At 40.9% G+C, this 14,868-nt stretch overlaps 1 protein-coding gene across 2 annotated transcripts in view; it reads right to left on the reverse strand.

Moving 5' to 3' along the window:
- The window catches only part of LOC134348689 (inactive dipeptidyl peptidase 10-like), a 927,397-nt gene that overhangs the window by 294,233 nt on the left and 618,296 nt on the right, over window positions 1–14,868 (reverse strand). The window lies entirely within an intron of this gene.

Genomic DNA, 14,868 nt, shown 5'->3' on the forward strand with positions numbered 1-14,868 from the left:
ACCGCTTTCCAAATGTGCTGTTATCACATCCTTGATAACTGACTCCAGCAGTTTCCCCACCACCGACGTTAGGCTAACCGGCCTATAATTCCCCGGTTTCTCTCTCCCTCCTTTTTTAAAAAGTGGGGTTACATTAGCCACCCTCCAATCCTCAGGAACTAGTCCAGAATCTAAAGAGTTTTGAAAAATTATCACTAATGCATCCACTATTTCTTGGGCTACTTCCTTAAGCACTCTGGGATGCAGACCATCTGGCCCTGGGGATTTATCTGCCTTCAATCCCTTCAATTTACCTAACACCACTTCCCTACTAACATGTATTTCGCTCAGTTCCTCCATCTCACTGGACCCTCTGTCCCTTACTATTTCTGGAAGATTATTTATGTCCTCCTTAGTGAAGACAGACCCAAAGTAATTATTCAATTGGTCTGCCATGTCCTTGCTCCCCATAATCAATTCACCTGTTTCTGTTTGCAGGGGACCTACATTTGTCTTTATCAGTCTTTTCCTTTTTACATATCTATAAAAGCTTTTACAGTCCGTTTTTATGTTCTCTGCCAGTTTTCTCTCATAATCTTTTTTCCCCTTCCTAATTAAGCCCTTTGTCCTCCTCTGCTGAACTCTGAATTTCTCCCAGTCCTCAGGTGAGCCGCTTTCTCTGGCTAATTTGTATGCTACTTCTTTGGAATTGATACTATCCCTAATTTCTCTTGTCAGCCACGGGTGCACTACCTTCCTTGATTTATTCTTTTGCCAAACTGGGATGAACAATTGTTATAGTTCATCCATGCAACCTTTAAATGCCTGCCATTGCATATCCACCGTCAATCCTTTAAGTGTCATTTGCCAGTCTATCTTAGCTAATTCACGTCTCATACCTTCAAAGTTACCCCTCTTTAAGTTCAGAACCTTTGTTTCTGAATTAATTATGTCACTCTCCATCTTAATGAAGAATTCCACCATATTATGGTCACTCTTACCCAAGGGGCCTCTCACGACAAGATTGCTAATTAACCCTTCCTCATTGCTCAAAACCCAGTCCAGAATAGCCTGGTCTCTAGTCGGTTCCTCGACATGTTGGTTCAAAAAACCATCCCGCATACATTCCAAGAAATCCTCTTCCTCAGCACCTTTACCAATTTGGTTCACCCAGTCTACATGTAGATTGAAGTCACCCATTATAACTGCTGTTCCTTTATTGCACACATTTCTACATTTAGAAGCTCAGTAAATTACAATCAATGAACTGGGCATCAGCGATGGAATAATGCTTACTTTAATATGGAGAGCTGCAAATAGGCAGCCGGACAAGTTGATCATGTTATTAATAAACGTAGAATGGACCATTTAAATTTTCTTGAGAATTTTCCTAAAATTATAAACATTACAGGAGGACAAGCATCAGTTTTTGATGTGTTTGTCAACAAAGAATATTTACAGAAATTATCTTTGCCCCTAAGCAACATCTACAAAATATCCAAATAAGTAATTCCATTGAAGGTATAGAAGTTCAAAAGTTCAAAGTAAATTTATTATCAAAGTATATATATCAGCAGATACAACCATATACAACCATTCATTTTCTTGCAGGCATACACAATAAATCTGTGGAATAATGGCCATAACAGAATCAATAAAAGATTGCACCACCTTGGGCATTCAACCAGTGTGCAAAAGACAATGAACTGTGCAAATGCAAAGAGAAAGAAATAATTATAAACAATAAACATCAAATGAGATGAGTTGAATTGACTTTATTTCTTACATCCTTCAGATATATGTGGAATAAAAATCTTTACATTACGGCTCTTTCTAAATGTGCAATGTGCAATCATAGTAATTTATAATAAATAGAACAATCAGTGTAATATAGAGTACACTCAAATCAGCGTGAGTTAGAAGCTGTCCCGGAGCCTGTTGGTCCTGGCTTTTATGCTGCAGTGCTGCTTCCCGGATGGTAGCAGCTGGAATAGATTGTGGTTGGAATGGTTTGGGTTCCCAATGATCCTACGGGCCCATTTTACACATCTGTCCTTGTAAATATCCTGAGTCATGGGAAGTTCACAACTACAGATATGCTGGGCTGTCCACACCACTCTCTGCAGAGTCCTGCGATTAAGGGAGGTACAGTTCCCATAACAGGCAGTGATGCAGCCAGTCAGGATGCTCTCAATTGTGCCCCTGTAGAAAGTTGTTAGGATCTGGGAGCCCACACCAAACTTCCTCAACCATCTGAGGTGAAAGAGGTGCTGTTGTGCCTTTTTCACCACACAGCTGATGTGTACAGACCACGTGAGGTCCTCGGTGATGTGGATGCCGAGAAATTTAAAGCTGTTTACCCTCTCAACCCCAGATCCATTGATGTCAATAGGGGTTAGCCCATCTCCATTCCTCCTGTAATCCACAACCAGCTCCTTTGTTTTGGAGACACCAAGGGAGAGGTTGTTTCCTTAACACCACTGTGTCGGAGACATTACTTCTTCCCTGTAGTCCACCTCATTATTGTTTGAGATAAGGCTATTCAATGTAGTGTCGTTGGCAAATTTAATTAGCAGATTAGAGTTGTGGGTGGGGACACAGTCATAGGTATACAGGGGGTAAAGGAGGGGACTTAGTACACAGCCCTGAGGGGCTCCTGTATTGAGAGTCACGGGGTGAGGGAGCCCACTCTTACCACCTGCCGGTGATCTGACAGTAAGTCCAGGATCCAGTTGCACATGGCAGGGTCAAGGCCGAGGCCTTTGAGTTTCTTGTCGAGCTTGGATGGAACTATGGTGTTGAATGCTGAACTGTAGTCGAAGAACAGCATTCTGACATAAGCATCCCTCTTCTCCAGATGTGTAAGGATGATATGTAGAGCAGTGGCTATTGCATTATCTGTCGATCAGTTGTGTCGGTAGGCGAATTGTAGGAGGTCTAGTTTGGGTGGTAGCAAGCTGCAGATGTAATCCTTGACCAGCCTCTCAAAGCATTTGATTGTTATTGAGGTGAGTGCGACAGGACACCAGTCGTTCAGGCATGTTACCTTGGTCTTTTTTGGTACAGGGACAATGGTAGATAATTTGAAGCAGGAGGGCACTCTACACTGGGAGGGGGAGAGATTAAAAATGTCTGTAAACACTCCTGCCAATTGTGCCGTGCGCATCCTAAGTACTTGCGCTAGGATGCCGTTCAGTCCTGCAGCCTTGCAACTGTCCACTCTTTGGAAACATCTGCGTACTCAGCCTCAGAGATGGCCAGGTTGTAGTTGTAGCGGTGGCTTTCCTCGGAGGTTCAGAGTTAGTGATATCGAACCAAGCGTAAAAGCGATTGAGCTCATCTGGGAGAGAGGTGGCGATGTTGGCGGCACCACAACATTTGGCTTTGAAGTCTGCGATGGTATGTATCCCTCACCACAAGTCGTGTGCTATCTGTTGTGAATCTTGACCCAATCTTCTCCCAATATTGTTCTTTTGCAGCCTTGATAGCTTTGCGCAGATCGTAGCTGCTTTTCTTGAGCTTGAGTCCTTGAAAGTGAGTCTATTGGCTCTAGGAGCATATGGGGCAAGTGAAGTTATCCCCTTTGGCTCAAGAGCCTGATGCTTGAGAGGTAGTAACTGTTAAACTTAACCTGTGGATATATCCAGATTCTTTCATTGGTTGGAAGAAAGTGAATGTTAATGAAAGTCCAACATGGAATGGAGTTCCTGAAGTCATAGGAGCTTTTTATGTGGTCATGTATGATTTTTCTTGGCTTCAGTTTAATGGTTGTGTGAAATATGATGTACTTATTGAAGATCATGTTCTGGCTGCTCTTAACTATTCCATCTATTTCATGCTGCTAAAATATTCATTCATCTTCAAATGCATTTAGTATTTAGTGTTTATGAAGAGAGTAGTCAGTGGATGTTATGCACTTTGCAGAGGTTCTCTTGAACAAGTGCTACAGAACCCTGGGGGAAATCAAAATGTTTCTGGCATTTTTTCAGGGTTCCTACTTCACTTCCGATGAAGACATCACTGACTATTTAGTGGGAAGACCTCTATAGAAATTCCTCTTATAGGTCCATAGGCTACTAAATTCTAGGAGGGATGTGTAAGCCAGGGCAACTGTAATATTTCAGTGGAACTCATTGAACAATATATTATTTAACCTAAAGCTGTAAGGAGCAAATGCAATGTTCCAGGAGCTGCATGAGCTGAGATTAGCTAATCAGCATGAAGTCAAGATGGAACAGAGAACTATCCTGAGGTTGGATGATTCAGTTTCATGCTGCTGAGATACTCATTTATCTGAAATACATATTTCTTCCCGGCTCTGAAATAGGAAGTGAATCTTCAATAGATTTTGTGTCTGTTAAAGTGGAAGCAATTTTGCAGTTACGTACATGTGGAAGAATGCAATCTTCACAGGGAAACTTTCATTTTTTGAGGTTAGACTGACCTTTCCAGAAAAAAAGCAATTACTTTTCTACAGTCTATGAGTCCAAAAATTATTCTTTTAATGTCATTTACAGCTGAAATCTTGCAAAGATATTCAAAAACATCCACTTTGCAGAAGCCTATCTACAGTGAAAAAGACAAATGTTTTGTGATGCTGATCTTTGTGAAGTCTGTGAGTCTGAATCTCATCAATTCAATCGAAGAAATCATGAGGCGCAACTTACTGTGGCGTGATAGATAGGCACAATTTATTAATAGATATAATATCCCCACTGTGTATGTATGCTTCACAATTCGTCCCTTGAAGTATCAGAATCAGGTTTAATATCACCAGCATATGTCATGAAATTTGTTAACTTTGTGGCAGCAGTGCCATGCAGTATATAATAATACAGATAAATTTGTGAATTACAGTAATTGTGTATGTGTATATGTATACTTGTGGGCATGTGGCCAAGTGGTTAAGGCATTGGACTAGTGACCTGAAGGTCATGAGTTTGAGCCCCAGCCGAGGGAACGTGTTGTGTCCTTGAGCAAGGCACTAACCACACATTGCTCTGCAACGACACTGGTGCCAAGCTGTATGGGTCCTAATGCCCTTACCTTGAACAACATTGGTGTCGTGGAGAAGGGAGACTTGCAGCATGGGCAACTGCTGATCTTCCATACAACCTCGCCCAGGCCTGCGCCCTGGAGAGTGAAGACATTCCAGACGCAGATCCATGGTCTTGCAAGACCACCATAGTAGTCATAGTTATAGTAATACTTTATTGATCCTGGGGGAAATTGGTTTTCGTTACAGTTGCACTATAAATAATAAATAGTAATAAAACCATAAATAGTTAAATATTAATGTGTAAATTATGCTGTGAAATAAGTCCAGGACCAGCCTATTGGTTCAGGGTGTCTGACCCTCCAAGGGAGGAATTGTAAAGTTTGATGGCCACAGGCAGGAATGACTTCCTATGACGCTCTGTATTGCATCTCAGTGGAATGAGTCTCTGAGACTAATGGATGCCTTTATATATATACTTAAATTAGTGCAGAAAGCAGAAATAAAAAAGTAGTGAGGTAGTGTTCATGGGTAAATGTCCATTCAGAAACCTGATGGCGATGGTCCTGCATCACTACGTGTGTGCCTTCAGGCTTCTGGACCTCCTCCCTGCTGGTAGCAATGAGAACAAGGCATGACCTGGTAGGTGAGGGTCCTTAATGACAGAAGCCACCTTTTTGAGGCATCGCTCCTTGAAGATGTCCTGGATACTATGGAGGCTAGTGCCCATGGCAGAGCTGACTCCCTGTAGCTTACTTTGATCCTGTGCAGTGGCTCCTCACACCACAATTTGCAATTGAAATAACTTTGAATACCAGAAGCTGAAAGACTGGTGCATCCAATCATCTTTTTTGACTTGAGGTTTGTCAGATTTCTGCAGCAGCACACGAGTGCTGGCTCCCAGGATAGGTTAGACAGAGAACCACTAATGACATACTGATGCCTCATTCTATCTCTGGTGGTACAATGGGCTGGATAATGTCCTTTCACCTCTGGGACGCAGATTTGCATTCAGTCCAGACAGATCAGATAAAAACCTTTTCCTTTGCTCAAGGATTTCATGCAGTTCCCAGCTGACCCAATCCAGGGTACAAAACTGCCCATTATTAGAGACTAATTGAACAGATAGACTCAGGGAGACCCTGATTTGTCTGTAAAAATAAAGAGAGCTGTCACATGGAGTTGGGACAGAGGCTGTGATAACAAAGTACAGGACAATCAAGATGGGATCATTGGATTTTGGAAAATAAAATAACACACCCTTACAAAGTTAGAGAAATAAACTGATACAAAATCAATTCACTTCAGAGAAACACACAGAAATGAGGTTTGCTGGGTTTTGTTCTGTCTGTATGTTAATTCAGGTTTAAAGGACTTAACTGGAGGGATCCTACAGGGAAAGAAAAGTCTATAGTGATTCATCTGGTTTCTTAACTCATTTTTGAAAAGATTTTCTTAATAATTCCATGAGAATTACTACAGGAAAGCAGACATAACATGACTATGTCAGTGTTCATCATCCAAGGGGGGTAAACTCACTTCTTACTTCATTGGAGTATAATATTATAACATTTGAAATTTCAGTGATTTGTTAGACCTGCAGCTCCTGTATAAAGTGCTGGCTGGGAAGGTTTTGCACTGTCCGTTTTTCTTCTCGTTGTCTCATTCATGGATAAATCCTCAATTTGAACACTTAGCTTCACCTCTCTGTAAAATATATAGTTCTTGCAGTGCACAGACATGGGCAAGAACAATTACAAATTTATAGAATTCTGTGCATGTGGTTTGATTTAAGGGTGTTTTTACATGCAGTAGTGCAGCTATTTCATTGTGTGTGTGTGTGTGTGTGTGTGTGTGTGTGTGTGTGTGTGTGTGTGTTTATTAAAAGTGAATTTACAATGCAGGCAGCTTTGGTACAACTGAATTTAAATGAGTTATGAAAAGCAGGATTTGCTTTAAATACCTGTGAGTTGCGTGCCACTGTATATTCTGGAGTTAGGGTATAAAGCAAATAGTAATTTCAACAGTAACCAATTTTCTGATTTGAATTTGGGCTGTAGAATTTAAAGTGCAACCCTGAACAACAGTCTTACTGAAGCTGCAGATTGGAGTTGATTGCAAACCAGACAATGCTGAATAACATTCATTTTTGGTGTCTGGAGTATGGGTGTGAAGAAGGAGGTGTGTGAAACCATATGTAATTTAAAGGAAGCATCTCAGATACCTTGTAACTGTGGAATTATCTTGCTGTTACCTTTGATCTTTAGCACATTGAAATGTTATGTAATATTGGGTTAGGTAGGCTTCTTCTTCCAAGAGTATCTTGAATAGCAGCTTGTTTTGCTGAATAAACACTTCTATATCCACTAGGTTCAGTGTCTCTCCGGTGACTTTATTCATAACACAACATTGTGCATGCATCTGTGCAGCTGACATTTATTTCTATTGGACAGATACATTTTAGATGTATAATTTATTTCTTTTCTATCAACGTGTCGTTTCATTATTTCTTTTGCTAATGCCAAAATCATAGTCTAGGTCTGTTAATAGTGCAATAAATTGCACTTTGTCTTGTCAAGTAATTCATTCTATATTTTAAAAAAGACAATGGAAATTTGCTGGAACTGTCATAAGATTACCTGCAATCTGGGGGAAAAAATTGCAAACTTGAGTAGTGTGCGACCTTATCAACAATTACCCATTGGAATGCAAGAAGCTTTTAAGCTCTGCCCAGCAGCCATAAACTGCTACGATTACAATGGTTTCACATAATGAAGGTCCATAAATGTACAGAGGTACCAAGTAGCAAAGTGGAATGATTTGAATTAGGAGCCAGGCATCAGATAGATATTCCAGCACAGTATACTTAGGACATATTTATTCCTTGCTCTGACTTTTGCACTATTTAGACAGAGAGCATGGAATGTTGGATACATTTTATATTATCATAATATACAATGTTCCTTGTTGTGAATTAGGGCATGTTCTGGAGTTAGGGTAGAAAGCAAATATTAACTTCAGCAGCCAGTCTTTAGGCCTGAATGTAGAATAAATTTACAATGCAGCCCTGGGCAATACTTTCCTAGAGCTGTGGACACTAGTTAATTGAAAACCAGGCAGTGCTGATTAGAATTCATTTTGAATGTCTGCGGTGTGGGTGTACAGTAAGATGTGTGAAAATTATGTGTAATTCAAAGGAAGCATTATAATTTGTTACTATATGATTGTCCTGCTGCTACCTTTGATCTTTAGCATATAAAAATGTCATGTAATATTGGGTCAAAAAGGCCTCTTCCTCCAAGTTGTCTCATTGTGCTGAATAAAACACATCTTAAAACCACCAGTGCCAGTGTCTCTCCAGTGACATTGTTAATGTTACAACATTGTGTACTTAATATTTCAGTAATATTTGAGTAATCTTGTATGTATGTGTATGTATGTGTGTGTGTATATATATATATATATATATAGTTGTTTAAAGTAAGCATGAAGATAGAACCACATTCCTGGACTCCCAAGTCTACCTTTAAATTAATTTAATGTTTTGAAGTGATAAAACAAAATGTTCCTCACATCTGAAACTAAGCCATCTTTTATTCTATGATTTACCTGTAAATTGAAACACAACTGCTTGCCACACTGTGAGAATGAAGGAAATATCTGCATGTTTGTGCAGCACAGAGTCAAGCTGTTGGATTATGTCTCTAACCAATTGCTGAAAAGTGACAATCATACAGGATATGCTTCCAGGCAAACATATGCATTTTTCTTCTGCGTTGTTTTTGTTGATATTGTCTACAATGGTTCTTACTCAGTGATAAATATGTCAGAAATCTCACTGCTGAAAAAAAAAAGCAAAAGTCACAGAACAAAATTTATCAAGGTGAGTAGAAACTCAAGAAAATTGGATTGAATCGCGCTTTAGTATTTACTGTCATAAATAAAATGATACTTAAAAAGTATTTTTATTTGGTATGGGTTCTCAATGTCATAATATAAAGATTAATATACACACATAGCTGACCTGTCCTCTTTGCTCCCAGCCTTTGTCAATAAAGGCATAAACAGAGGCATGAACAGGGCCATGTGGGAGATGCGGGACTAAACACACTCTACTGACAATGATCGTCACTGAGAAGTCTATGAATGAATTTGCATGTCATTACAGCAAAATATATTGCCACTGTTAAGTGATGAATAAATGCCTGGAAATTCTAGAACACCCTGTAGGCTGAAATGATTTGATATTAATACCTTGGAGTCGCAAGCTCAGGGGATCAAAGCTGACTGAGGCATAATACACTGCCTGGTACACATCACTCATGACCGGCCCTGAACTTTGGGCCCCAAATTCAAGTGGTTGGGGGAGAAGGTGGAGGGTGGGATTGAGCTCACCAGGTATATCAGGGAAGGTGTATGGACAGAAATGTGGTAGATATAAAGAAAAACACACAAAATGCTGGATGAACTCAGCAGGTCAGGCAGCATCTATGGAAGTGAAAAAACAATCAACGTTTCAGGCACCTTCAGGACTGAGAAGGAAGGGGGAAGATGCTAGAATAAAACAGGTGGGGTGGGAGGAGAAAGAGGTTAGCTGGAAGGGTGGGTGGGAAAGGTTGAGGGCTGGAGAAGAAAGAATCTGATAGGAGAGGAGAGTGGACAGTAGGAGAAAGGGAAGGAGGAGGAGACCCAGGGGAAATAATAGGCAGGTGAGAAGGTTAGAGTGGGGAGTAGAGAAAGGAAGGGGAAATTTGTTCACCAGAAAGAGAAATCAATATTCATCCCATCAGGTTGGAGGGTATAAGGTGTTTCTCCTGAGAGTGGCTTCATCTTGGCCAAGAGGAAGCCATGGATGGATACGTCAGAATGGGAATGGGAATGGGAATTAAAATGTTTGGCCACTGGGAATTTCCGCTTGTGGTGGATGGTGCTGACGTGATGGCTATCCAAACAATGAATTAGATTTTCTTAAACTTTTTTTACTTTTTTCAATGCCTAAGTATTTTATGCTGATTTTAGTAACTTAAAATGCTTTGAATGCCTCTGATGTCAGGAATTGTCAAAGACATTCTCTGTTTTGAAAGCTTTGATTCATGGGTGATTGGCTCAGCTATTAGTGTGGGGGAAGTGGTTACACTGCCATGTAAATTCACCACACGCCTAATATAGTCAAGAATACCCAGTTTCTTTGGAAGGCTTCACTGCAATAGATGGAGTTGATATATCCCAAATGAGGAAACAGCAGATTGCATGTTCGGGAATAGTCAGAAGGTTAGTTCAATAAAAGGTCCTTGCTCAGCAGCACTAATGCTTTCTTTCTTCACAGATGACTCTTGATCTTCAACACTTTTGAGCATTTTAGATGACAGATCTTCTGGAAAAAAGCAAACAATAGCCATAGTCCAGATTCGATTCTTGCTGCTGTCTGTAAGGAGTTTGTACATTCTCCATGTGACCGCGTGGATTTCCTCCAGGTGCTCCGGTTTCCTTTCCAACGGTTGGTAGGTTAATTGGTCACTGCTAATTGGCCACATAATTAGGCTAGAATTAAATTGGGGGATTGCAGGACAGCGTGGCTTGAAGGGCCAGAAGGGCCTATTTTGTGGTGTAGCTCAATAAATAAGGAATTAGTTCTGTAGATGTGGTTGGTGCGTGCTGTTTCTGTATTGAGATTTTTAAAATCCCTTTCATTTGTCATAGGGATAACATTGTCGGGAGGAGTGGAATAGTGATTATGCTAGTAGGGTACTGATGGAAAACCAACAGTTCTGTAGAATTGTGTTAGATTGCCTTCTTCTGGTTTCTGGTTAGTGATCAATTCATTGATTAATTATAGACTAAACAATATACCTGTGAGCTCTCAGATCAATCCCTGGGCAGAAAGCTGAGTGATGCAGCAGAGGATTCCTGATAATTAAAAATTGAGCACCCCTTTTGACCATGAATGTACAACTGTCGGACTTGAACTGCTATGCTCGTTACAAATATGCCTGGGTTGTAGTCATAGGGGTGGGGTTGGAGGTTCATGGTGGTACGTAGGGGTAAGAAAGGAAGAATATGATTGTAAGATCAACCTTGAAAGAACATAATGGGCACCTCCATTCAAAAGTAGAGCTTTGTATTTTAGATTAGATTAGATTATGAGGACACACAGTCCTCTTTTATTGTCATTTAGCAATGCATGCATTAAGAAATGATACAATATTCCTCCGGTGTGATATCACAGAAACACAGGACCGACCAAGACTAAAAAACTGACAAAAACCACATAATTATAACATATAGTTACAACAGTGCAACAATACCATAACTTGATGAAGAACAGGCCATGGCACAGTAAAAAAGTTCAAAGTCTCTCGAAAGTCCCACATCTCACGCAGACGGGAGAAGGAAGAAAATTCTCCCTGCCATGCCCGACCACAGTCCGACTCTAAATCATCCGAAAACTTTGAACCTCCGATCAGCCCTCCGACACCGAGCACTGAGCACCATCTCTATCCGAACGCTTCGACCTCAGCCTCGGTCACTAGCAGCAGGCAAAGCCGGGGATTTTGGGGCCTTCCCTCCGGAGATTCTCAATCGCACAGTAGCAGCAGCAGTGAACCAAGCATTTCATTTCAGATGTAAAAGGATTCTTAATTGCTATTTCCATAACAATTTTGTTTTACCAGTCAGGGTTGTTAGCACTGAGGTAAACCTACAGGCTAGTGGAGGGAACGAGCAACTTACACCTTTTTTGGTAGAGATGTATCTCCACTTCGCCACCCAAATCAAATAAGAAACTTTAAAAAAAAGATTCATTATGGGAAAGGAGTGGGGAAGAGCGGATTAGATAATGAATATAAAATAGCCAGCACCTTTTTACCTGGGTGAGGCATTCTGTCTTCCTTTGGTTGGGGTTGACCATGGATGTTGTGACTCCAACAGTTTCTCAACACTGAGGTCAGACTAACTGGCCTAGAATTTCATTTCTTCTGCCTCTCTTCCTTCTTGAAGAGTGGAGCGATATTTGCAATTTTTCAGTCCTCCAGAACCATGCCAGAATCAATCGATTCTTGAAATATCATTACTAATGCCTCTACAATCTCTTCAGCTACCTCTTTCAGAACCCTGTAGTGTATACCATTTGGTTCAAGTAACTTATCTACCTTCAGTCTCTCAAGAACCTTCTCCCCAGAGACAGCAATTTCACTGACTTCTGCCCCCTGACACTCTCAAATGTCCGACATACTGCTAGTGTCTTTCATGGTGAAGACTGATACAAAATACTTATTCAATTCATCTTGGTTAATTCGGTTGGAGGAGCTATATCCATACATGGCTTCCTCTACTGCCACGATGAGGCTAAACTCAGGTTGGAGGAGCAACACCTCATATACTGTCTAGGTAGTCTCCAGCCCCTTGGTATGAACATAGAGTTCTCCAACTTCCGGTAATTCCCTCCCCCTCCCTTCCCCTATCCCTATGTCACTCTGCCCCCTCCCCCAGCTGCCTACCACCTCCTTCTTGATTCTGCCTCCTTCTACTACCTATTGTGTTTTCCCCTCTTCCTTCTTCGCCTTTCATGCTTATCCCCTCCCTGCTTCGCCTCCCCCACCCCTTTATCTTTCCCCTTACTGGTTTTTCACCTGGTACCTACCAGCCTTCTCCTTCCCACCCTCCCCCCACCTTCTTTATAGGGCCTCCGCCCCTTCCCTCTTCAGTCCTGACGAAGGGTTCCGGCCCGAAACGTTGACTGTTCGTTTCCACGGATGCTGCCCGACCTGCTGAGTTCCTCCAGCATGTTGTGAGTGTTGTTTACTCAATTTGCCTGTCATTTCCTTGACCCCTTTTACTATCTCTCTGGTAGTATTTTCCAGTGGTCCAGTATCTACTCTTGCCTCTCTTTGATGCTTGACCTTTAAGTGAGCTCAGTTCTGGAGTGCGGCCCAGAACTCTATTTCTGATAAGATTTGCTTTTGTCTTAGGGGAGGATTGTTGGAAGTAAGATGCAGTGTCAGGATGAAAGATTGGAAAATGTGTTGTGGCAATGATGCTGCCTTATTTGATACCATTCCTCTCTGATGTAGACCCATTGATTAGAGTCCTGGCTGGCATGCCAGTAGGAAGTGAGTTTAAAATGGAGACAAATTTATGTGCGCAGCATACCTGAAGAGATTATTCTACAGACCCTCCTAGCTGACAGGCTTTAAAAAGCAGGGAACTAGCCACATATTATGGTTGGTGCTTCTCCCTGAATCGCTCTTCTCTTTAAAATGACAAACTCCATGTTGCAGATTGAGTGAAGTTCCTGCGCCTCCAGGAGAAGACAGCTGAGCAACGACTTTTCCTGTGGTAGCAAAGATCTGCTTTCTTGAAGGCCATCATGATTCCATCTTCCCTCTGGTCACCTGGTATATCCTCCTGTGGATGCAAGATTTTCAATTTATGACTGAAGATCTTTATTGTTGAGCTTTAGAGTTTTACAAGTGGATGGAAGGCTCTTGTTTCCCTTGTTGGTTCAGGATCTGACCTTTTTGACTTCATCTGAGGCAGCAAGGCTGGATAGAATAGGTGGCTGTGGGATAGAGTCAGGGGCACTATCTTTGCAGCAGAGGAGCTCTTCTAAGAAATAGGTGGTAATTCCATTACTTTCATGTTCTAGCTAATATTGAAATGACATCAAAAAACAGGCATCACATTATAAGCATTAAGATAGCAAGTCTTTATCAGAAATACAGTTCTGGACCTCACTCCAATCACCGTGCAATGAACTCAGGAGAAAACTTACATTCAAACAATCAAATCATCAGATCAGAGGAATTGACAGGAGGAAATAGAATTATCTTGGGTGCGCTTGGGCATTAAAATATATATGAATAATGGTCCCTCCTCGCTGATTCAACATGAGAAATGGCAAGAAGGACAGAGAAACGCTTATTCACATTTATATATTTGATAACTAGAATGAAGGTTAGAAGAATGAAGATTGCAATAGGATTTGGTCAGACTTATTGACCAATCATTCAAGTTATTATTACCCTGATCATTATAGTCTGCAGCTTAATTCTCATAGGTTTAAGTTTTAAACACTTAATTAACCCACAGCTCATCACCTGCGCTTAACATCAATAGTTCCGTACTATCTGTCTTAATGCCCAATTACCTTCAGCTAAAATGCAAAACGGAAAGTGTCTTAGAATAAATTCTGACTAGTTAAATAATCTGTCAGTCCAAAGTATCAGCTGGTTAAATAAGGGAAGAAAGGGAAGAGAGGGAAGGGTGGCATAAGAGACCTTTGAGGAAAATGGCTTTGGGAAATGCAATTTTTGAACATCTCTAAAGAGAACAGCTGAATTTATTGGAGAGTTACTATGTGAACAGAATGGCTTGAAATACTGAACAAATTGGCTTACTTTCCTTATGCTCCAGTGCAGTGCTCAGGGATTTCTGTGTTCAGATACACAGTATTTCAAAAGCAAAGCAAATGTAAATTTCCCCATGGTGCTCCCTTGAAAAAGAATAAAGACCAGAAGCTGCGCTCTGCCAATATTAATCTCTTAACTAACATTACCTAAACAAAAAGTTAGGTAAGCTTCTTATGAGGAGCTTATTCTGTATCCCACATTATTACAGAGACTGCATTGAATATAAAGAGCTTTAGAATCTCATGTGATCATTAGTGATGCTATATGAATGTAATTCTTCCAATACTTTATTTAAAGTATTGGAAACATTTTGTTCAAGGAAGATTCATTTGTTATGTGCTGTGTCGTATGACGTGGGCAATCATGGTCCATCCATGACCGTGATTGTACTTGGACAAATTTTTCTACAGAAGTGGCTCGTCATTGCCTTCTTCTGGGCAGTGTCTTTACAAGACGGGTGATCCCAGCCATTATCAATACCTTTCA

The sequence above is a fragment of the Mobula hypostoma genome, chromosome 6 (genome assembly GCF_963921235.1).
Source record: "Mobula hypostoma chromosome 6, sMobHyp1.1, whole genome shotgun sequence".
In the NCBI taxonomy this organism is placed as follows: domain Eukaryota; kingdom Metazoa; phylum Chordata; class Chondrichthyes; order Myliobatiformes; family Myliobatidae; genus Mobula; species Mobula hypostoma.